Below are 17,606 nucleotides of genomic sequence, written 5' to 3'. Positions count from 1 at the left end.
CTTAATAAACTGTCCTAAAGAAAGTATTTTTTTCTTGGTAATAGCCTTCTTCATTGTCTTATTTACAAGAAGGAAAAAACTATAGAGTTTATAGCAGAAGCCCTATTACCATCAGGAATTAGGATGTTGGGCAGATAAATAAAAATCTGCATTTAGAACAGATAAAGGAAAGCAACAATAGACAAAGTTGCAACCTGTAAGAAATGGGGATCATACAGTGGTAATGACACAAAGACATCAATAAAACTCCTAAAAGTCCATCTGGAGGGACGTCCCTGTGCTTACCTGACATGAGCTGAAAGTCAACTTGTGTGCAGTCTGCCAGGGAAAGCCCTTGAGAAGGAGGAAAAGAATGCCAAATGAATATGAAGAGACAAGAACAAAAGTTGTTTTGCTGTTTCCTCTTCAAGCATTGCAATTGAGGATTGAAAAAAATATATATATATAGTGAACAAAATCTAAAGTATAGGTGTATTTTAAAGCTATGAAAACTATAGGAAAGTCTGTCACTACACCTGAGAGTAATGTTTGCAAGGAAGTTGTTTGAGTGAACATTTCCAGTCAGCTACCAGGAAAGCTACAGAGGGGTCTGTATCTGCCACAAGAGTCTATTTCTTCAACCTCTCAAGCTTTTTTAATCTTCTATGCATCATCATGTCTGTGGAAGGACAACTATCTGTATTCAACACCCCAGCACCAGGGTTGAAGTATGAATTTACTTTCACATTTGGATTTGCTATAGATCTATTATTATAAAGACTTGTATCAGAAGAAAAGCCTCAGCCAATTATTACTAGGCCTTTCCCTAGAGAGTTTGTTTCATAAAGCTGAAACATAAACACCTAAGACAAAATACCTTGCAGCACAGAAAATCAAACACTTATCAGTTTGGAAAACATCATTCACCAACAGCATCCTTGCAGTGGAGAATAGCTTGCAGAGAGGGTGAGATTTACTTTGCTATGAAGATATGATGCAAGACAGGATTCAAAAAGATTTATTATCTAGTTACTGATCCCTGGGCCAGTATACACTAACTCCTGCCACAGACAGGACTTGCATACCTAACCCTTAAGGACGTAGCTATGATGTGAGAGCGAGAAAACTTACATGAAGACTGATGCTGGAGAGCAGTGTTTCCCCAGACAGGTATTTTTGTAATTTTCTATACCTGCAGCCAGAAATGTATAATCTTCAAGTTATCTTAGGGAAGCAGCCACTCAACATCCCTTCCTTCATCATCCCTCTCACTGCTGAAAGTACACACAGCACAGGGATCTCTCACAGAGAGAAGCAATGTCCAGAGGAAACTGCCTTGTTTGCTAGAGTTGTCTGTCTGTCTATCCCTCTTCTGGCTCTTCTCTTTCCCTGCACATTATCTCTGTTCTCATCCCCAGTTATCTTTCCACTTACTATCTCTCTTCACTCAGAAGCTATCCAGACAATGCTCCATACTTGATTTTTCTCTGGACATGGATATAAAAATGCAACATCGGTTGTAACAAAGGAAAAAAAGACACTTCTCTCCCACCCACAGCTATCACTCATCTCAAAATTTATACTTCTGTTTTGCCTTCTTGGGGCAGGGTTGCTTGGGGGAGTTAGCCATTCATATTTGTAAGATGACGGTATATGACTTAGAGCAGTAGACTTATGGTAGCTTAGCAACTCAGTTGAAGCACTGAAGAGGTGATATACCATTAGCCTTCTCTGACTAGAAGGTAGAACTGGTTCTATGAGCACTTTTTTAAAATTAGAGATGTGTATACATCTAAATACTTCTATGGTAGAGGACAGATACATGCCTCCGGCTTCCACTCAACAGAAAACAAATCATATAATGTTAAAATAGTTCAAAGGATTCTAGCTCTTCCATGCCTGAAGATGTGTCAATATTCCATCTTTTTTCTAGTCACAGATAGCAGAAGCATTGCCTCTAATACATTGCCTAAACTGTTTCTTAAATTTTAAAAACCAAAGCTGAGCTAATATTTCTTTTGAAAGCAGTGACTAGCAAGCTTTTCCGTACCATGGAAAAACATCGATGGCTGCATAAAACTATAAATTTATAACAGTGATATATTAATATGACCTCCAGATCTTAAGAGATCATAAGAGAAATAAAATATCAATGAAGACTTGATACCTGCCTCCTCTTTCAACATAATTAAGAGTCATATAATAAAAAATATTATTTTGACCCTCTTTAGAATCCTTATTTTAAGACTACACAATTGCCCCAAGTCCTATGTTCTGTTACCAGGTACCCCCAACACTCACCCTCCAGATAGGGTTACAGCCATCTCCACCTCACATTTTGAAGAGTTGAATTATCCTCTGACAGTTGCTTTTGAAAATCAGAAGAAAGCATTCACTGAAATCAATAATAAGCAGATAAAATCCCACTGGTGATTCAGGAAGACGGGCAGAGTCATGAGCAGGCTGTATTATGGGAGAAAAAGAATGGTAGAGAGGGTTAGCGCAGGTACCTCCCCGGTCAGATGCGCAGTCTGAGATCTCTTTGAATCCCATGTCCATGTTGCTCAAGCACAGAACTGATATTTACCATGTCAACAGCTGTCAGTGGAAACAGAGGAGGGGTTGTGAGAAGCTGAGTAGAAGGAGGAGCCAAAAAAATAGATTATTAACACTTAATCAATCTCTCAGAGTTGTGCGAGTGTGCCGGTACTGTGCAAAGGGTGTTGCTGCATTTACATGCACAAGCATAATTGAAAGAAGTTTTGATATATATGCTCAGATCCATTTTTTTGGTGCATTCAAAACCTCAGGTCCATAACACAGTAGAAAGACTATAGTATATTTTATCATGATGATTCTGAAATATCAAAAGAGACAGGCAATTAAACTTCGTAAGCTTCTGTGGGATTTTAGTCTGCATCATATCTCTATATTACAGCAGAGGCAAATTCTGCCTAACACTCAAAATACTCACCAAAAGTGTTTCAAATAATGTAATGTGCTTTTCCATCCTACCCCCCGATGTTATCAGAAGTAACATTTCTTTGATTCTTTCTAGCTTCTGTAAATTAGCATAGGATCAATATGGAGACACTTGTTCTTGTATTTGGACTGGTAGTTTTTTTTAAGTTGATCAGTGAACATATAGGTTTATTTTCTAGCAATTCTTGTACAAATATGGAGAGACAAATCAATATCATAAACTTCAGATTCTGCCCTAGGATACATAGGAATACAGAGGAAAACTGGCAGTGGTTTTGGATGAAGTAAAGGTGATGTCTGTTGCAGATAGTAAAGAAAATCCACATGGTAGAAGGTATAGAACTTGAGATGTCTATGTGTAATGTTACTTCTCAGGAAAAAAAAAATATATATATATAAAAAAAATAAATATAGATCAAATAAATTATTCTTTGTACTTGTATAAACAAGTTCAAAAAAGAGGTAATGAATCAATGTGGGGTTCTTAGTCCATCAAGAATAAATTGTGTAGTAAAGCTTCTATTCAGACTCATGGAAATGTTGGTTGGATTGGATTTACACCAGCTCCTACTTGGAGTGAGATTGCCACCAATATTGGATCAGATCACCTGTAGCTTTTTTAGCTAAGTGTTGAAAACTTCCAAGAATGGACATCCCACTACCTCCCTGCATAACCTGTTCCTGTTATTCCTTCCTTTTCCAGGTAAAAAGTATTTCCTAATCTGGATCCCGCAAGACTAGGTTTCATGCCCTACAGGAGAGGTAGACGGACTGGTAAAGTTTTTCTGAGAAGGAAGCTAAGAGGTGATCTAATAGCAGATTGATCTAATCTAGTATCTAATCACAGTATCACAGTATCACAGTATGTTTGGGATTGGAAGGGACCTCAAAAGATCATCTAGTCCAATCCCCCTGCTGGAGCAGGAACACCTAAGTGAGGTCACACAGGAACATGTCCAGGCGGGTTTTGAATGTCTCCAGAGAAGGAGACTCCACAACCTCCCTGGGCAGCCTGTTCCAGGCTCTGTCACCCTCACTGAGAAGAAGTTTTTTCTCAAATTTAAGCGGAACCTCTTGTGTTCCAGCTTGATCCCATTACCCCTTGTCCTATCATTGTTTGCCACCGAGAAGAGCCTGCCTCCATCCTCATGGCACTCACCCTTTATATGTTTATAAACATTAATGAGGTCCCCCCTTAGTCTCCTCTTCTCCAAACTAAAGAGACCCAGCTCCCTCAGCCTTTCTTCATAAGGGAGGTGCTCCACTCCCTTAATCATCTTCGTTGCCCTACGCTGGACCCTCTCCAGCAGTTCCCTGTCCTTCTGGAACTGAGGGGCCCAGAACTGGACACAGTATTCCAGATGTGGTCTCACCAGGGCGGAGTAGAGGGGAAGGAGGACCTCTCTCGATCTACTAGCCACCCCCCTTCTAATACACCCCAGGATGCCATTGGCCTTCCTGGCCACAAGGGCACAGTGCTGGCTCATGGTCATCCTGTTGTCCACCAGGACCCCCAGGTCCCTTTCCTCTACACTGCTCTCTAATATGTAATTTCCCAACCTATACTGGAACCTGGGGTTGTTCCTGCCCAGATGCAGGACTCTACACTTTCCCTTGTTAAATTTCATTAGGTTATTCCCCGCCCAACTCTCCAGCCTGTCCAGGACCCACCGGATGGCAGCACAGCCTTCTAGCGTGTCAGCCACACCTCCCAGCTTAGTGTCATCAGCAAACTTGCTGATAGTACACTCTATTCCCTCGTCTAAATCATTAATGAATATATTGAATAATATTGGCCCCAGTACTGACCCCTGAGGCACTCCACTAGATACTGGCCTCCAACTAGACTCCACACCATTGACTACCACTCTCTGGCTTCTCTCCTTAAGCCAGTTTGCAACCCACCTCACTACTCTATTGTCTACACCACACCTCCTCAACTTAGCTGTGAGGATGCTGTGGGAGACTGTGTCAAAGGCTGTACTAAAGGCAAGGTAGACCACATCCACTGCTCTGCCATCATCCATCCACCTTGTTACATTCTCATAAAAGGCTATGAGGTTGGTCAAGCATGACTTACCCTTGGTAAAGCCATACTGACTGCCCCTAATAACCCTCTTACCCTTGATATTCCTTGAGATGGCACCAAGGATAAGCCGTTCCATTACTTTCCCAGGGACAGAGGTGAGGCTGACCGGTCTATAACTACCCGGGTCCTCCTTCTTGCCCTTTTTGAAGACTGGAGTGACATTTGCTTTCCTCCAATCCTCGGGCACCTCCCCCGTTTCCCAAGACTTGGCAAAGATGATGGAGAGTGGTCCAGCAATGACTTCAGCCAGCTCCCTCAGCACGCATGGATGCATCCCATCTGGACCCATGGATTTATGGATGTCCAGACTATTTAATTGCTCCCTAACCCAGTCCTCATCAACTAAAGCAAACTCTTCCATTGACCTGGCTTCATCCGGGGTCTCAGGGGTACAGGGCTCCCCAGGACAGCCTCCGGCAGAGTAGACAGAGACAAAGAAGGCATTCAGTAATTCTGCCTTCTCTGTATCTTCTGCCACCAGGGCACCCACCCCATTCATCAGTGGGCCTCCATTGCCTCTGGTATTAGTTTTATCTGCTATGTATTTGAAAAAGTTCTTTTTGCTGTCCTTGACCCCTCTCGCCAGCTGTAATTCTAAGGAGGCCTTGGCTGTCCTAGTTACCTTCCTGCATCCTCTAACAGCAGCCTTATATTCTTCCCAAGCGGCCAGCCCCTGCTTCCATGACCTGTAAACTCTCCTCTTCTGCTTGAGCATACCCAACACATCCCTATTCAACCACGCAGGCCTCCTGGCTCCCTTCCTTGACTTCCTTCGTGTGGGGATGCTCTGATCCTGAGCGTGGAAGAAGCAATCTCTGAATGCAATCCAGCTATCTTGGGCCCCTTTTCCTTCAAGCAGTCTTGAAGTACAAATTAATGAAAGTCAAGGTGTAAAGGTTATAGGGATAAACTCCTCTTGGTAGTGCCAGGGAATACAACAAGAAGCAGCAGTCACAGATTATGGCTTGGGTATGTAATCTAAACTCCTGCCCATTGTGACAGCCCTTTGATGAACCATCTTTGGTTTCTCCACATCCCTCTTGAACTGCAGCGGCCCAAAGTTGAACACTGTTCTGGGTACGGCCTAACACATGTCAAGTCAAGAGGGATAATAACCTACTTCAATCTGTCAGCTGTGCTTCTAATGCAGCTGAGTGCCTGCTTTGCCTCATTTGCACTTTTGCCTCACATTGGGGTTCACATTCAGCATAACCACTTCACTGTCCTTTTCAGCAAAGCTGCTACTCAGGCAGTCAGTGCCGGTTGTGTACTGATGTGTGGGGTTATTCCAGCCCATGCAAAGAAGTTTCTACTTCTGGTTCACCTTCATAAAGCTATTTTTTGGCCTAATACTCGTGTCTCCCAACATCCCTCTGGACCAAAGCTCTGCTGTTTAGTAGGTCCACCATCCACGCCTTCAGCTTACTATGATCTGCAAATTTGTGGATAGTGCATTCTCTATTGACATCCTTGTTGCTGATGGAGATACAACCAGTAAACACCCCAGAGTACTACATTTGTTCCCAGCTATCAGCTGGCCTGTAGTCCAGTGTTCAGCACATCGATCATTACCTTTTGAAACCATCAGTCCAAGCAATTGTCAGCCCACCTGTGACAGGCAAATGGAAGCACTGGTCAGTGGAAAACTGCTCTATACATTTTCATCTAGCCTTTTTTTTTGGAGTGCTGATTGCCTTGTAATGTTTGTAATTTATTTTTAACCCTTCCCACTTGAGGTGCAAGCAGTTTTTAAGTAAAGGAGTTTCAGTGTTGAGAGCAGGATTCTCTGTAGCTTGCCTGTTTTCCTCATGTTTGTTAGTTAGAAAAGCAGGATAACTCTTTAGCCAATCTGGCCACTGAAAAACACAGAAATGTATACTCTGCTGGCAAATTATACATTTGCACTTGCTTGAAGATGCTGTAAAGGCACAGAAGCTGAATGTTTTCCATTAAAATGGCTTGGGGAGCACAGAGCCTTTAAGCACTTGACTCTTTAAATCTGAGCTCGGTTCTATTTTAGGTGATTGTTGTTGTGATCATGGAGATCATTAATTTGCAGTCAATGCAGTAATCACCATCCTTGTCCTAGTTTTTTCTCCCCCATTCCATCCCTCCCAAATAATCAATTTTCTTTTATTTATTTGTAGATTTAGGTGCTTGCCTGTTCAAACTCAGCTGAACCACTTTGTACAAATAACTCCACAATCACCTTAGTGTTGATATCCTTTTCCAGATACCTCTCCAAAAGACATAAAGCAGCATGCAGAGTTAAGTACAAATTAAATATTGCTGTTTATCCAGAACAGTAAACCAAAAACTAATAATTCTGAATATGTGACTTCCTCAATTTGTTCTATGTCAAAAAATAAGCTGTTAACCTGACCTTTTCCTTTGTTCATGACCTTTGTATACAAATACAACATAGAAAACACTTCAAAATACTACATGCTCTTCCTCACTCCCCATATGCTCCTTAAAAGAGCAGTTTTCAGCACTACCCTTGCTTCTCTCACTTTAAATTGTGAGATAATTTTATATTAGGAAGTTTAGAATGATCTTCACTTTTCCAGTTTATCATATTCAGTTTTCTGCCATAATGATATTCGGCATTTTTCTGTGTGAGAGTTGTAGTAGCATTTTATTCTGGCGGAAAAATGATCTAGTCAGTCCAGCTGTCTAACCATGAAAGCTTGAAAAATTGTAGGTATCATTATAATTGAGTGAGAAGCAGAGAACTAAGGCAGAAAAATTGACAGATCATCATTTAATGGCAGCCCGAGGTTGCATTGTGGCAAAAAGCAACTGTTTTTGATGATTTTGTCACTTCAGCTTTTCAGAAAAGTCCTCAGATTGGGGCTATAACCTACAGTTGCTGTGAGACAGAAGGTGACTATCCAGCCTGAGTTTTCTTTTCCAGTCTATTCAATTCTGCAGACGATTGTTATTCCAATGGAAATGTCGTAAGGTCACTTCTTTGACATATACTGTGCTACACATGCAAAACGACAAGTAGGTTTGAAAACCATCAATTAGAACCCTCTGTCTGCTGGTTTTGGTGGAGATAGAGTTAATTTTCTTCACAGTAGCTAGTATGGTGCTAATTTTTGGATTTGTGCTGGAAACAGTGTTGATGACACAGGGATGTTTCAGTTACTGCTGAGCAGCGCTCACACAGAGCCAAGGCCTTTTCTGCTTCTCTCACCACACCAGTGAGTAGGCTGATAGTGCACAAAAAATTAGGAGTGGACATACCTGGAACAGCTGACCCCAAGTGACCAAAGGGAAATTCCAGACCATATGATGTCATGCTCAGCAATGAAACTAAGGTGGAGGTTGGTAGGGAGGATGCTGCTCAGGGACTGGTTGGGCATCAGTCAGTTGGTGGTAAACAATTGTTTTAATTTGCATCACTGGTCTTTCTTGGGTTTGTTATTTTCCTTTTAATTGCATTTTAGTATTATTTTTTATTTTATTTCAGTTATTAAGCTGTTTTTATCTCAATCCACAAGTTTCCTCACTGTTACCCTTCTGATAATCTTCCCTCAGTCTTGCTGGGGAAAATAATTGAGTGGCTGTGTGGTGCTTAGTTGCCATGTGGGGTTAAACCACAACACTGTGTAGATGAGGATTATTTATTTTCTGTCTTAAGGAAGATACCAGCAGCTGCAGGCAAGACCCTACCTCCAATGTGTGCGTTATCTTATAGCGTTGGATGGCACATGCCCTAAAAGGCTTATGCTTGCAGAGTTTTGGGGTCTAAAACCTTGTGGTAATGCAGGTGGGGGGTACAAATACATCCAGTTAGATCTGAACATGTATTATAAAATAAGAGGGGACATTAATCCTACAGAAACCATAGTCTGATAGTAACTTAATGCAGAAAAAAAATGGATTAAGGAAGTACAGTCCATTCACTCCAAAATAAACTCCGAACAGCCCAGCATTTAGTAATTCAGTATTGTAAATTTACATTCTCAATGGTTTATAGCTATGGGACCTATGTTTGCATCCAGCTATTTTGTGCTTAATATCTATGGGTATAAGAATGCTAGTCTTCTATACTAAAACCCTTGTATTGTTTCACTTACATCTTGGTTCTCTGATTATGCATTTTGTGTATATGACAAGCTCACAAATTACTAGTCTACTGCTGTTACCATGACATCATCTCTTTAGTACCTTTACAGAGAGAGCTCTCTGCTTAGTAGCCACTGTTCAAGATGCATAATTTATGTCTAGAAGGACTTACATAAATACAGGTACTGAAAAACACATAATTTTAACCCTCCTTAATGTTTTCCACACAAATATATATATATATATATATATATATATATATAATTCCATGTAAATATATATGTAATTCCATGTACAGGAGATAGGAGCTACTCCTCAAGAAAACCCAAGGCAGTTTCAGCTCTGTCAACAGAGGTAGTCTCTAATTGTATAGCTACATAGTGGATTTATGTGGCTTCCATCCATTTTGATAGCCCTTCAAAGCACACTGGTTTTTAGCAAAGATATTGGATAAATCCTGGACAGAGTCTGTCAGTTCAGCGGGGAGTGGCTAATCTCCTTATGAAATGTTTTCCTCCATAGGAATTAAGTTATTTGAAAACAGCTAGATATACTGGAGTCATAGTATGGTATAAGGCAAAAAGAAGATGCACCAAGTCATATGACAAATAAGTGAGTTAACCAGCTGTGGTGTTAGGATGAGACTGTAGATTAAAGAACAAACCTGAGAGTGCTGTCTTACACATCTTCACCAGCATGCAATCCAAAATTGTCACAGTTTTCTTTAAGAACTGGACACAGAAAGGGAAAACACAGAATGTCTAGACTTTTGAAGAGCAATAGTGTGTCTGCAGTGGTTTGGTTTCTTGACAATCTCTTTACATCAGTCATCAACATACAGTGACAAGAATACCCCATTTCATCTTGTGACAACCGCTGCAACCGGTGATATTCTTTCAAAGATCTCTGGTACTTTAAAAAGTCTGAATTAGAAAACTGTATTGACAGTGAAGCTGACCCACTGGAAAGTAGAAATATTTTATTTTCAAAGCTCTCATAGAGAAAACCTTCTTAGAAAATTCGGGGGTATGAACCTATTTATTTTTTGAATAGCAGAGATCATCTGTGCTAGATCATTACTCAGAACTTTTAGTCATCACTGAAGAATCATTCCTATTAAAGTCAGGAGGTGTCTCCTTTCTTTTCTTTTTAGGATGAGGAAGCATGCATTATAAATGCTTTTCCTCTCTACTGCTGGGATACAAATTTTATGGCTGCCTGTGACAGGGGCTGATAATTTTCTGTCATAGCAGACTTTCATAAAAAGGAAAGGATGAATGGGTATATGAGAGCAGTGCAATAAGTTAAATGGAGTACCTCTTGCATTTATGGTGTCCAAAACTCCATATTCTAATGTTGTCAGAGAAAGAACAGGAGGCAAAGGAGATAGCCACCATAGAAGAGTAAGATGTGAATCACCTTGTTATGACATGTTGCAAAGCAGGATGGCTGAGAATTCAACCTGGGCTTAGAGATGCTTTTTCTTCAACAGAATAGATAGAACTGGTGGGCATCTAAATCCTGAAAGTGAATTAAAGATCGATAAAGGCTCAGAGGCAGTCTTTTTTCTAGAGAACTGTAGGTGACAGTACATCATCTTTGAGAAGTGATCAAGAAAATCCCCAGAGGCCTCAAGTCAGAGCTGAAATTCTTTAATATATTAATAGTATTTTATCTTTTTACTGAAAAGAAATAGATTTTTTTTTTTTGAAGCTGAGTGCTCAATTGAGAAATTGAAGGGTTAATTGAAACCTTTGAGGGCTAAACAGGAATCGTCAGTGTAGTGGATGCTGTATTCAAACAAATACTGCACTGTTGTTTTGGGTTTTTTTCATTTAATTTTGGTCTTGGACCTGAAAATCACAGAAAAAGATCTTGGAATTCATAGATGGAAGGGGAACAAATTAGCTTAGCCCATCCAAGAGCTTATACTTGAAACAGATGAAGAAGATCTTCTAGTTATATATGCAAAAATAAATTAATAAATACATAGATTAATAAACAAATAATATCTCTAAAATTAAAAGGAAAGCCCAGGGATGTCTCCACTTGTCTATGACATACAGCATGCTTATATTTTCCATAGACAACTGTTGTAGGCAGGGAATAAAAGATTAGAAAAGTAGGAAGGTTTCTACATCCCTTGCTAGTACCATTACTTTCTGGGAGAACAGGGAAAAAGAAAGTACCAAAAGATCCCGACATGCCATATGGTGGACTCCTCAATGAGACAGGGAGTGTCTGCAGTCATGTAAACTGGGTTGTCAAACTGCTTGTGTGCAGGGTCATTTCTCTAGCCCTCTACTCCACAGTGAATGCTACTGTGATGCTGCGTGAGCAACAGAGATGAGATTTCTTCCTCACATAATGGTGTACAAGAACAAAGCAGAGAATTGTAAATACGGGATGCAAGGGAAACAAAGCCAATTTAAATGCACACTACATTTTCTTTCCAGTAAAGGAAAACAGAAAACAAGCTAAAATCCCTCCAGGGACTATTAGCCTGACCAAACGTATACAGATAAGCCAGTGTGCTACACATTAAGATATTGCTGCAGATAACTAAAAAAGTGTCAAAAAAAAAACACTTCAGAGACTAGTTAGGTAAAGATCATCAGAGAAAAATGAAAAAACTTGTAAAAAACAAAACAAAAAAAAAAAAACAAGCAATTTTTCATCACCATGGGAATCTTTTAAAAGCTTACTCAAAATGAACATGATAGATAATTACATCCTGGGAAGAACTGTCTGAGTTAGATTTCTTTTTGAGAAGGGAAACAATTTCCAACAATTATCACTGCTAATATTAAACAGAACTTCTTTGGCATGTTTATTTAAGAACTCTGAGTGTTTTTTCTGGTTGTCTTCAAACTCAGTCAGATACAAGAACTAAGTTAAGTCAGATCACATATTACCTGTTTTCCAGAAAAATGCTGTTTCATCTTTCTTTAAGAAATGAAATTCAGAACTCCTTTGAAAGAAATCAAACAAGCAACTTTTTTCTCCACCTATGAGGAGGTTTTCTTTGTAATTTTAGAAAATGCTTATCAAAACAAGAGGAGAAGAGTAAAATACAGTTACGGAAGTGAACTAGCTTATTTGTGGTACCTAATCTATGTGCATTATCACATGCTTAGAAACAGACTAATTCAGTTATAAGCATAACTCCAGGGGCAAAAATACTGAGAAAGTTGCAACACTCACCTAATACAAGGTCATAGTTTCCTTAAGACAACTCTTTAGCAAACTGGATTGCTTCTGCTTACTTCAGATTATAGATTGTTGTATCTGGTAGAGGAAATAAAATATCCTGTCAAACCCACAGAGTCTCTGGGAAGCAAGGAAAACCAGACAGGGAAGGAAAACAACCCTACCTTCAGCTGAGAAGCTACTCATAGGAGGGGCATAACCTTCCCTTTCAAGGTTTCCAGGTGTAATGTGTGTAGCTCTCATCTATTAGGAAGAGCAAGCACTGCTAAGTACTGAAAGACTTTTATTTTAAAATAGCTCATGTAAGCATCTCTCTATATCAGTAACTAGTAGTAAGAAAAAGATTTTCTGCCGTGAAGCATAGCAAGCTCCTTGTGAGGGCCATAAGCTTCTATGCCACCTCACCTAGTACAAATTCCACATAAATGACAGTTAGCAAGGTAATTAAAATTCAAGCAAATTATTTTCTTGCTTAAAATTATTCAAATCACTCTGAGCCGAAAGAGTAGTGTTCTATGCTAGGGTCATGGAGAACATGTAATTACATTCTGGTTAATTTAAAGGACAGAAAAGAGAAACAGGATGAAGTATTATAGGTCTGTTTTAAGTATCGAATATGAGTATGTGCTCCCACTGCTTGCTATATGAGAATATCTATGTATTTTGTATTAAGCAAGCAATTTAAAGGCCACTGATGTTTTAGTTCTGTTGAACACTAAAAAACCTTTTCTCATTTGAAAAAATATGTTATTTTCTTTACATTTGCCCTACATCTCCAGAGACAGTTTTCCACACATAATGGCAAGGAATTAATGAAAGGAGAAGTTGAAGACTTTCTGGTGCTTTTAGACAGTCAGTGGCAAGAAAGGCAATTTTGTTTAAAGGCACGTGATTTCCAAACAGTCTATTACTGTTTTCTGAACAAATATGTGCAGAATTAGTGGTCTGTCATATTTAATTACTGAATTTAGGTTAGTGTTCAGGGACTGTTTCTACCAGGCACAAGATCAGAGCATCCCAACATGTAGGAAGTCAAGGAAGGGAGCCAGGAGACCTGTGTGGTTAAACAGGGAGCTGCTGGGTAAGCTCAAGTGGAAGAGGAGTGTTTCTAGATCATGGAAGGAGGGGCTGGCCACTTGGGAAGAATATAAGGCTCTTGTCAGAGGTTGTAGGGAGGCAACTAGGAAAGCTAAGGCCTCCTTAGAATTAAACCTGGCGAGAAGGGTCAAGGACAACAGAAGGGGCTTTTCCAAACACATGGCAGATAAAACTAATACCAGAGGCAATGTAGGCCCACTGATGAACGAGGGGGGTGCCCTGGTGACAGAAGATACAGAGAAGGTAGAGTTACTGAATGCCTTCTTTGTCTCTGTCTACTCAGCTGGAGGCTGTCCTGAGGAGCCCTGTACCACTGAGACCCCAGAGGAAGGCAGGACAATGGAGGAGTTTGCCTCAGTTGATGAGGACTGGGTTAGGAAGCAATTAAGTAATCTGGATATCCATAAATCCATGAGTCCGGATGGGATGCACCCACGGGTGTTGATGGAGCTGGCTGAGGTCATTGCTGGACTGCGCTCCATCATCTTTGCCAAGTCTTGGGAAATGGGAGAGGTGTCTGAGGACTGGAGGAAAGCAAATGTCACTCCAGTCTTCAAAAAGGGCAAGAAAGAGGACCCGAGTAACTATAAACCAGTCAGCTTCAACTCCATCACTGGGAAACTGATGGAGCAACTAATTCTTGGTGCCATCTCAAGGCATATTAGGGATAAGAGGGTCATTAGGGGCAGTCAACATGGCTTCACCTAGGGGAAGTCATGCTTGACCAACCTCATTGACTTTTATGAGGACATAACAAGATAGATGGATGATGACAGAGCAGTGGATGTGGTCTACCTTGACTTCAGTAAAGCATTTGACACAGTCTCCCACAGCATCCTTATAGCTAAACTGAGGGAGTATGATCTGGACGACCAAGTAGTGAGGTGGACTGCGAACTGGCTGAAGGAAAGAAGCCAGAGAGGCATGGTCAATCGGGCAGAGTCTATTTGGAGGCCTGTATCTAGTGAAGTGCCTCAGGGGTCAGTACTGGGGCCTGTATTTTTTAATATATTCATCAACTATTTGGATGAGGGAATATGGTGTACTATCAGCAAATTTGCTGACGACACCAAGCTGGGAGGAGTGGTTGACACACCAGAAGGCTGTGCTGCCATCCAGCGAGACCTGGACAGGCTGGAGAGTTGGGCGGGGAAAACTTTAAGGAAATACAACAAGGGCAAGTGTAGAGTCTTGCATCTGGGTAGGAACAACCCCAGGTTCCAGTATAAGTTAGGGAATGACCCTTTAGAGAGCAGTGTAGGGGAAAGGGACCTGGGGGTCCTGGTGGACAGCAGGATGACCATGAGCCAGCACTGTGCCCTTGTGGCCAGAAAGGCCAATGGCATCCTGGGCTTAGAAGGGGGTGGTTAGTAGGTTGAGAGAGAGGTTCTCCTTCCCCTCTACTCTGCCCTGGGGAGACCCCATCTGGAATACTGTGTCCAGTTCTGGGCCCCTCAGTTCAAGGAGGACAGGGAACTGCTGGAGAGAGTCCAACACAGGGCAACAAAGATGACCAAGGGAGTGGAGCATCTCCCTTATGAGGAAGTGCTGAGGGAGCTGGGTCTCTTTAGCTTGGAGAAGAGGAGACTGAGGGGTGACCTTATTATTGTTTACAAATATATAAAGGGTGAGTGTCACAAGGATGGAGCCAGGCTCTTCTCAGTGACAACCAATGGTAAAACAAGGGGTAATGGGTTCAAACTGGAACACAAAAGGTTCCACTTAAATTTGAGAAGAACCTTCTTCTCAGTAGAGGTAACAGAACACTGGAACAGGCTGCTCAGGGAGGTTGTGGAGTCTCCTACTCTGGAGACATTCAAAACCTGCCTGGACACCTTCCTGTGTAGCCTCATCTAAGTGTTCCTGCTCCAGCAGGGGGATTGGACTAGATGGTCTTTTGAGTTCCCTTCCAATCTCTAACATTCTGTGATCCTGTGATTCTGTTATTTTGTATCAAGTGTTTGATATATTTATGTGAAGGAACTAAATGACCATAGGACTCCATTGTCCTAGACATTGTGAAAAATACAATCTATCTTTTCCTCAGAGAGCAATTGACATCTCAGAGTGGGCTGTTTTTTACACAGGAAAGTAATTCTTGGCTGACCTCTACAATGTCTACCTAAATTACAATTTTATATTGAACCCACTCTCTACAAATACTCAACACAGTGCAGTTCTCACTATTCCTATTAAATTCAAAGCACTTCCTGGACTAGAGACCAACTTGAATGAGAATTCAAAAGGTAAGCCATTTAAAGAGAATATCAAGCTTCACAGGAGTCTAAACTCTGTGCTTTTATTAGCTCCATCCCATGGCATTTTCTATCCAAAACAGTTTCCAATCCAGAGGTTAATGCAGAGGTTAATGGCAGATACGATTAATAAGCTACACTTTTTTTTCGAAACAAACTGCATGTGCTTTTAGAAAACTACCAAACTCTCATGAATTTTCTATTGTAACTCAGAGCTTTTTATTGATTTCTTTTCATGCTTTCTAGCCTAACGGTATACCCCTTTTTCTGTGCTTGGATGGCAAGTATCTTCAGTGGGGGTTGTTGTGCAGACTCCTTCTTTGAATTCAGACAGTAAATACATTTTACCATTTTCATGTCCAAATTTCAATCATTTGCTATTTTGAAATGAGATCAAGATGGTGATCAGACTTATTACCTTGTGGCTGGATAGACATCAGCATTTCTGACTCTCCCACTGCTACATTCATGCAATCTTAAGTTATTTCATACACAGTAGGGATCATAATTTTGTCTGACACTAATAGGTTTCTTGCTCAGGCAGAGACATTTTCTAGAACCTGTTGAAATTTTACTTTTAAACCTTCATTTGAATCAGCTCACCTTGTGAAATACCAATTCAGTTCCATACAGTTCCTGAAGTTCTCCTCAAGCTCTTGGCAAAGCTTATTCTAAGTGTAAGGGGAAAAATAGTATAAAGGTTTAATAAAAGTTTATTTGCATTTTATTACCAATAGTAATACTCTGAAACTCTTTAACAATATAATTTTTAGATATGCCATGTCTTCTGCTGAATATATCACTAAAGCTCAGCTAGTATATGGCAAATATATTGTAAATGTATGAACATTCAGTCACTCTTCAGCTATGTAAGCTCTCTTAAAATCAAGGGCAAAATTTTTACTAATTCATTAAAAATTCTGCCTTTAGGAGTCCATTTTTTTTTTACAAGTCAGTTATCCAAAGTCTGGCTTTGACTGCCATCTTTCATTTAAGCTAGGACATACAAAACAAAAAAGACAAAGTAAAATCTGAAATGGATGTTCCTATTCAATTTTCCAAATAACTGAGAAACCAATAATTCATCCTAAGTGAAAAATACTGTAATTATTCCCTCTTTTTATAAAAGCATTAATGAACATGACAGACTTTTGCTAGATGTAGTATTTCACTCTTCAAAGCAAAGCAGAACAAATGGACTGAAATTATCTGTCCCAAGAAAATGATCAAGGCTAAGAAAGCCAAAATTTATATAAATAGTGGGTGATTGATGTTTTGGGATGAACACACAAAATAAAACTAATGTGCAAATTATTATCTTTGAACCAGAATTTCAGAGTAATGCAGTCTATGATATTTAATCTCTGGGCATAAAGCTAGAATTATGCACATAAAATAGAAGCTTTGTGTTAAGTTTAACTTGAGTCTCTCAAGGTAAGAGTTTTCTTAACTTTGTTTTGAACGAATCTAATATCATTCTTTCTGAACTCTTCTACACTCACCACCACTGATGCAGCTTCCCCGAGTTGCGGTGGGAACCCGCTGCCACCCAGCTGTCAGGCTGCAGAGTGTGCCCTGCTCTTGTGCCAGCACTGAACGGCAGCAGTGAGCAAACCTGTGGGAGGTGCACCCAGGTGCCTTTTGTCGGGTGGATGCTATTGCTCCCTGATAGAGCTGGTAGACTTACAACACCCTTCCTGGGGTTTCTTTTATATGTCAGGGTGAGGGGGTGGTGGGTTGGCTGCTATTGCTCCTGGCCCTGCCCAGGTATCATCACCTGCTGTCACACAAGCTGCGGGCTCCTGGTATGTCTCTCCACTCCCCTGAGGTTTTCCTGGTTCAGGAAAACACCCTGTGCACCCCACTGGAGTGCTCTGTTGTGGGTCGTGCCGGCACTGGAGCTGCTGACCACGGTG

At 40.6% G+C, this 17,606-nt stretch overlaps 1 protein-coding gene across 1 annotated transcript in view; it reads right to left on the bottom strand.

The window, feature by feature from the left end:
- Positions 1–13,324, bottom strand: part of MC4R (melanocortin 4 receptor) — a 28,855-nt gene extending 15,531 nt beyond the window's left edge. Inside the window, exons 1-4 of the mRNA XM_005510159.3 lie at positions 12,332–13,324; positions 10,547–10,648; positions 2,281–2,442; positions 286–333 (exon numbers count right to left, since the gene is read on the bottom strand). The gene's annotated coding sequence lies outside the window, so the exon portion shown is untranslated. The remainder of the gene's footprint in view (positions 1–285; positions 334–2,280; positions 2,443–10,546; positions 10,649–12,331) is intronic.
- Between the last annotated feature and the right edge of the window lie 4,282 nt (positions 13,325–17,606).

Source organism: Columba livia, chromosome 2, assembly GCF_036013475.1.
Source record: "Columba livia isolate bColLiv1 breed racing homer chromosome 2, bColLiv1.pat.W.v2, whole genome shotgun sequence".
In the NCBI taxonomy this organism is placed as follows: Eukaryota; Metazoa; Chordata; class Aves; order Columbiformes; family Columbidae; genus Columba; species Columba livia.
This window is presented reverse-complemented; position numbering and strand designations above follow the sequence as displayed.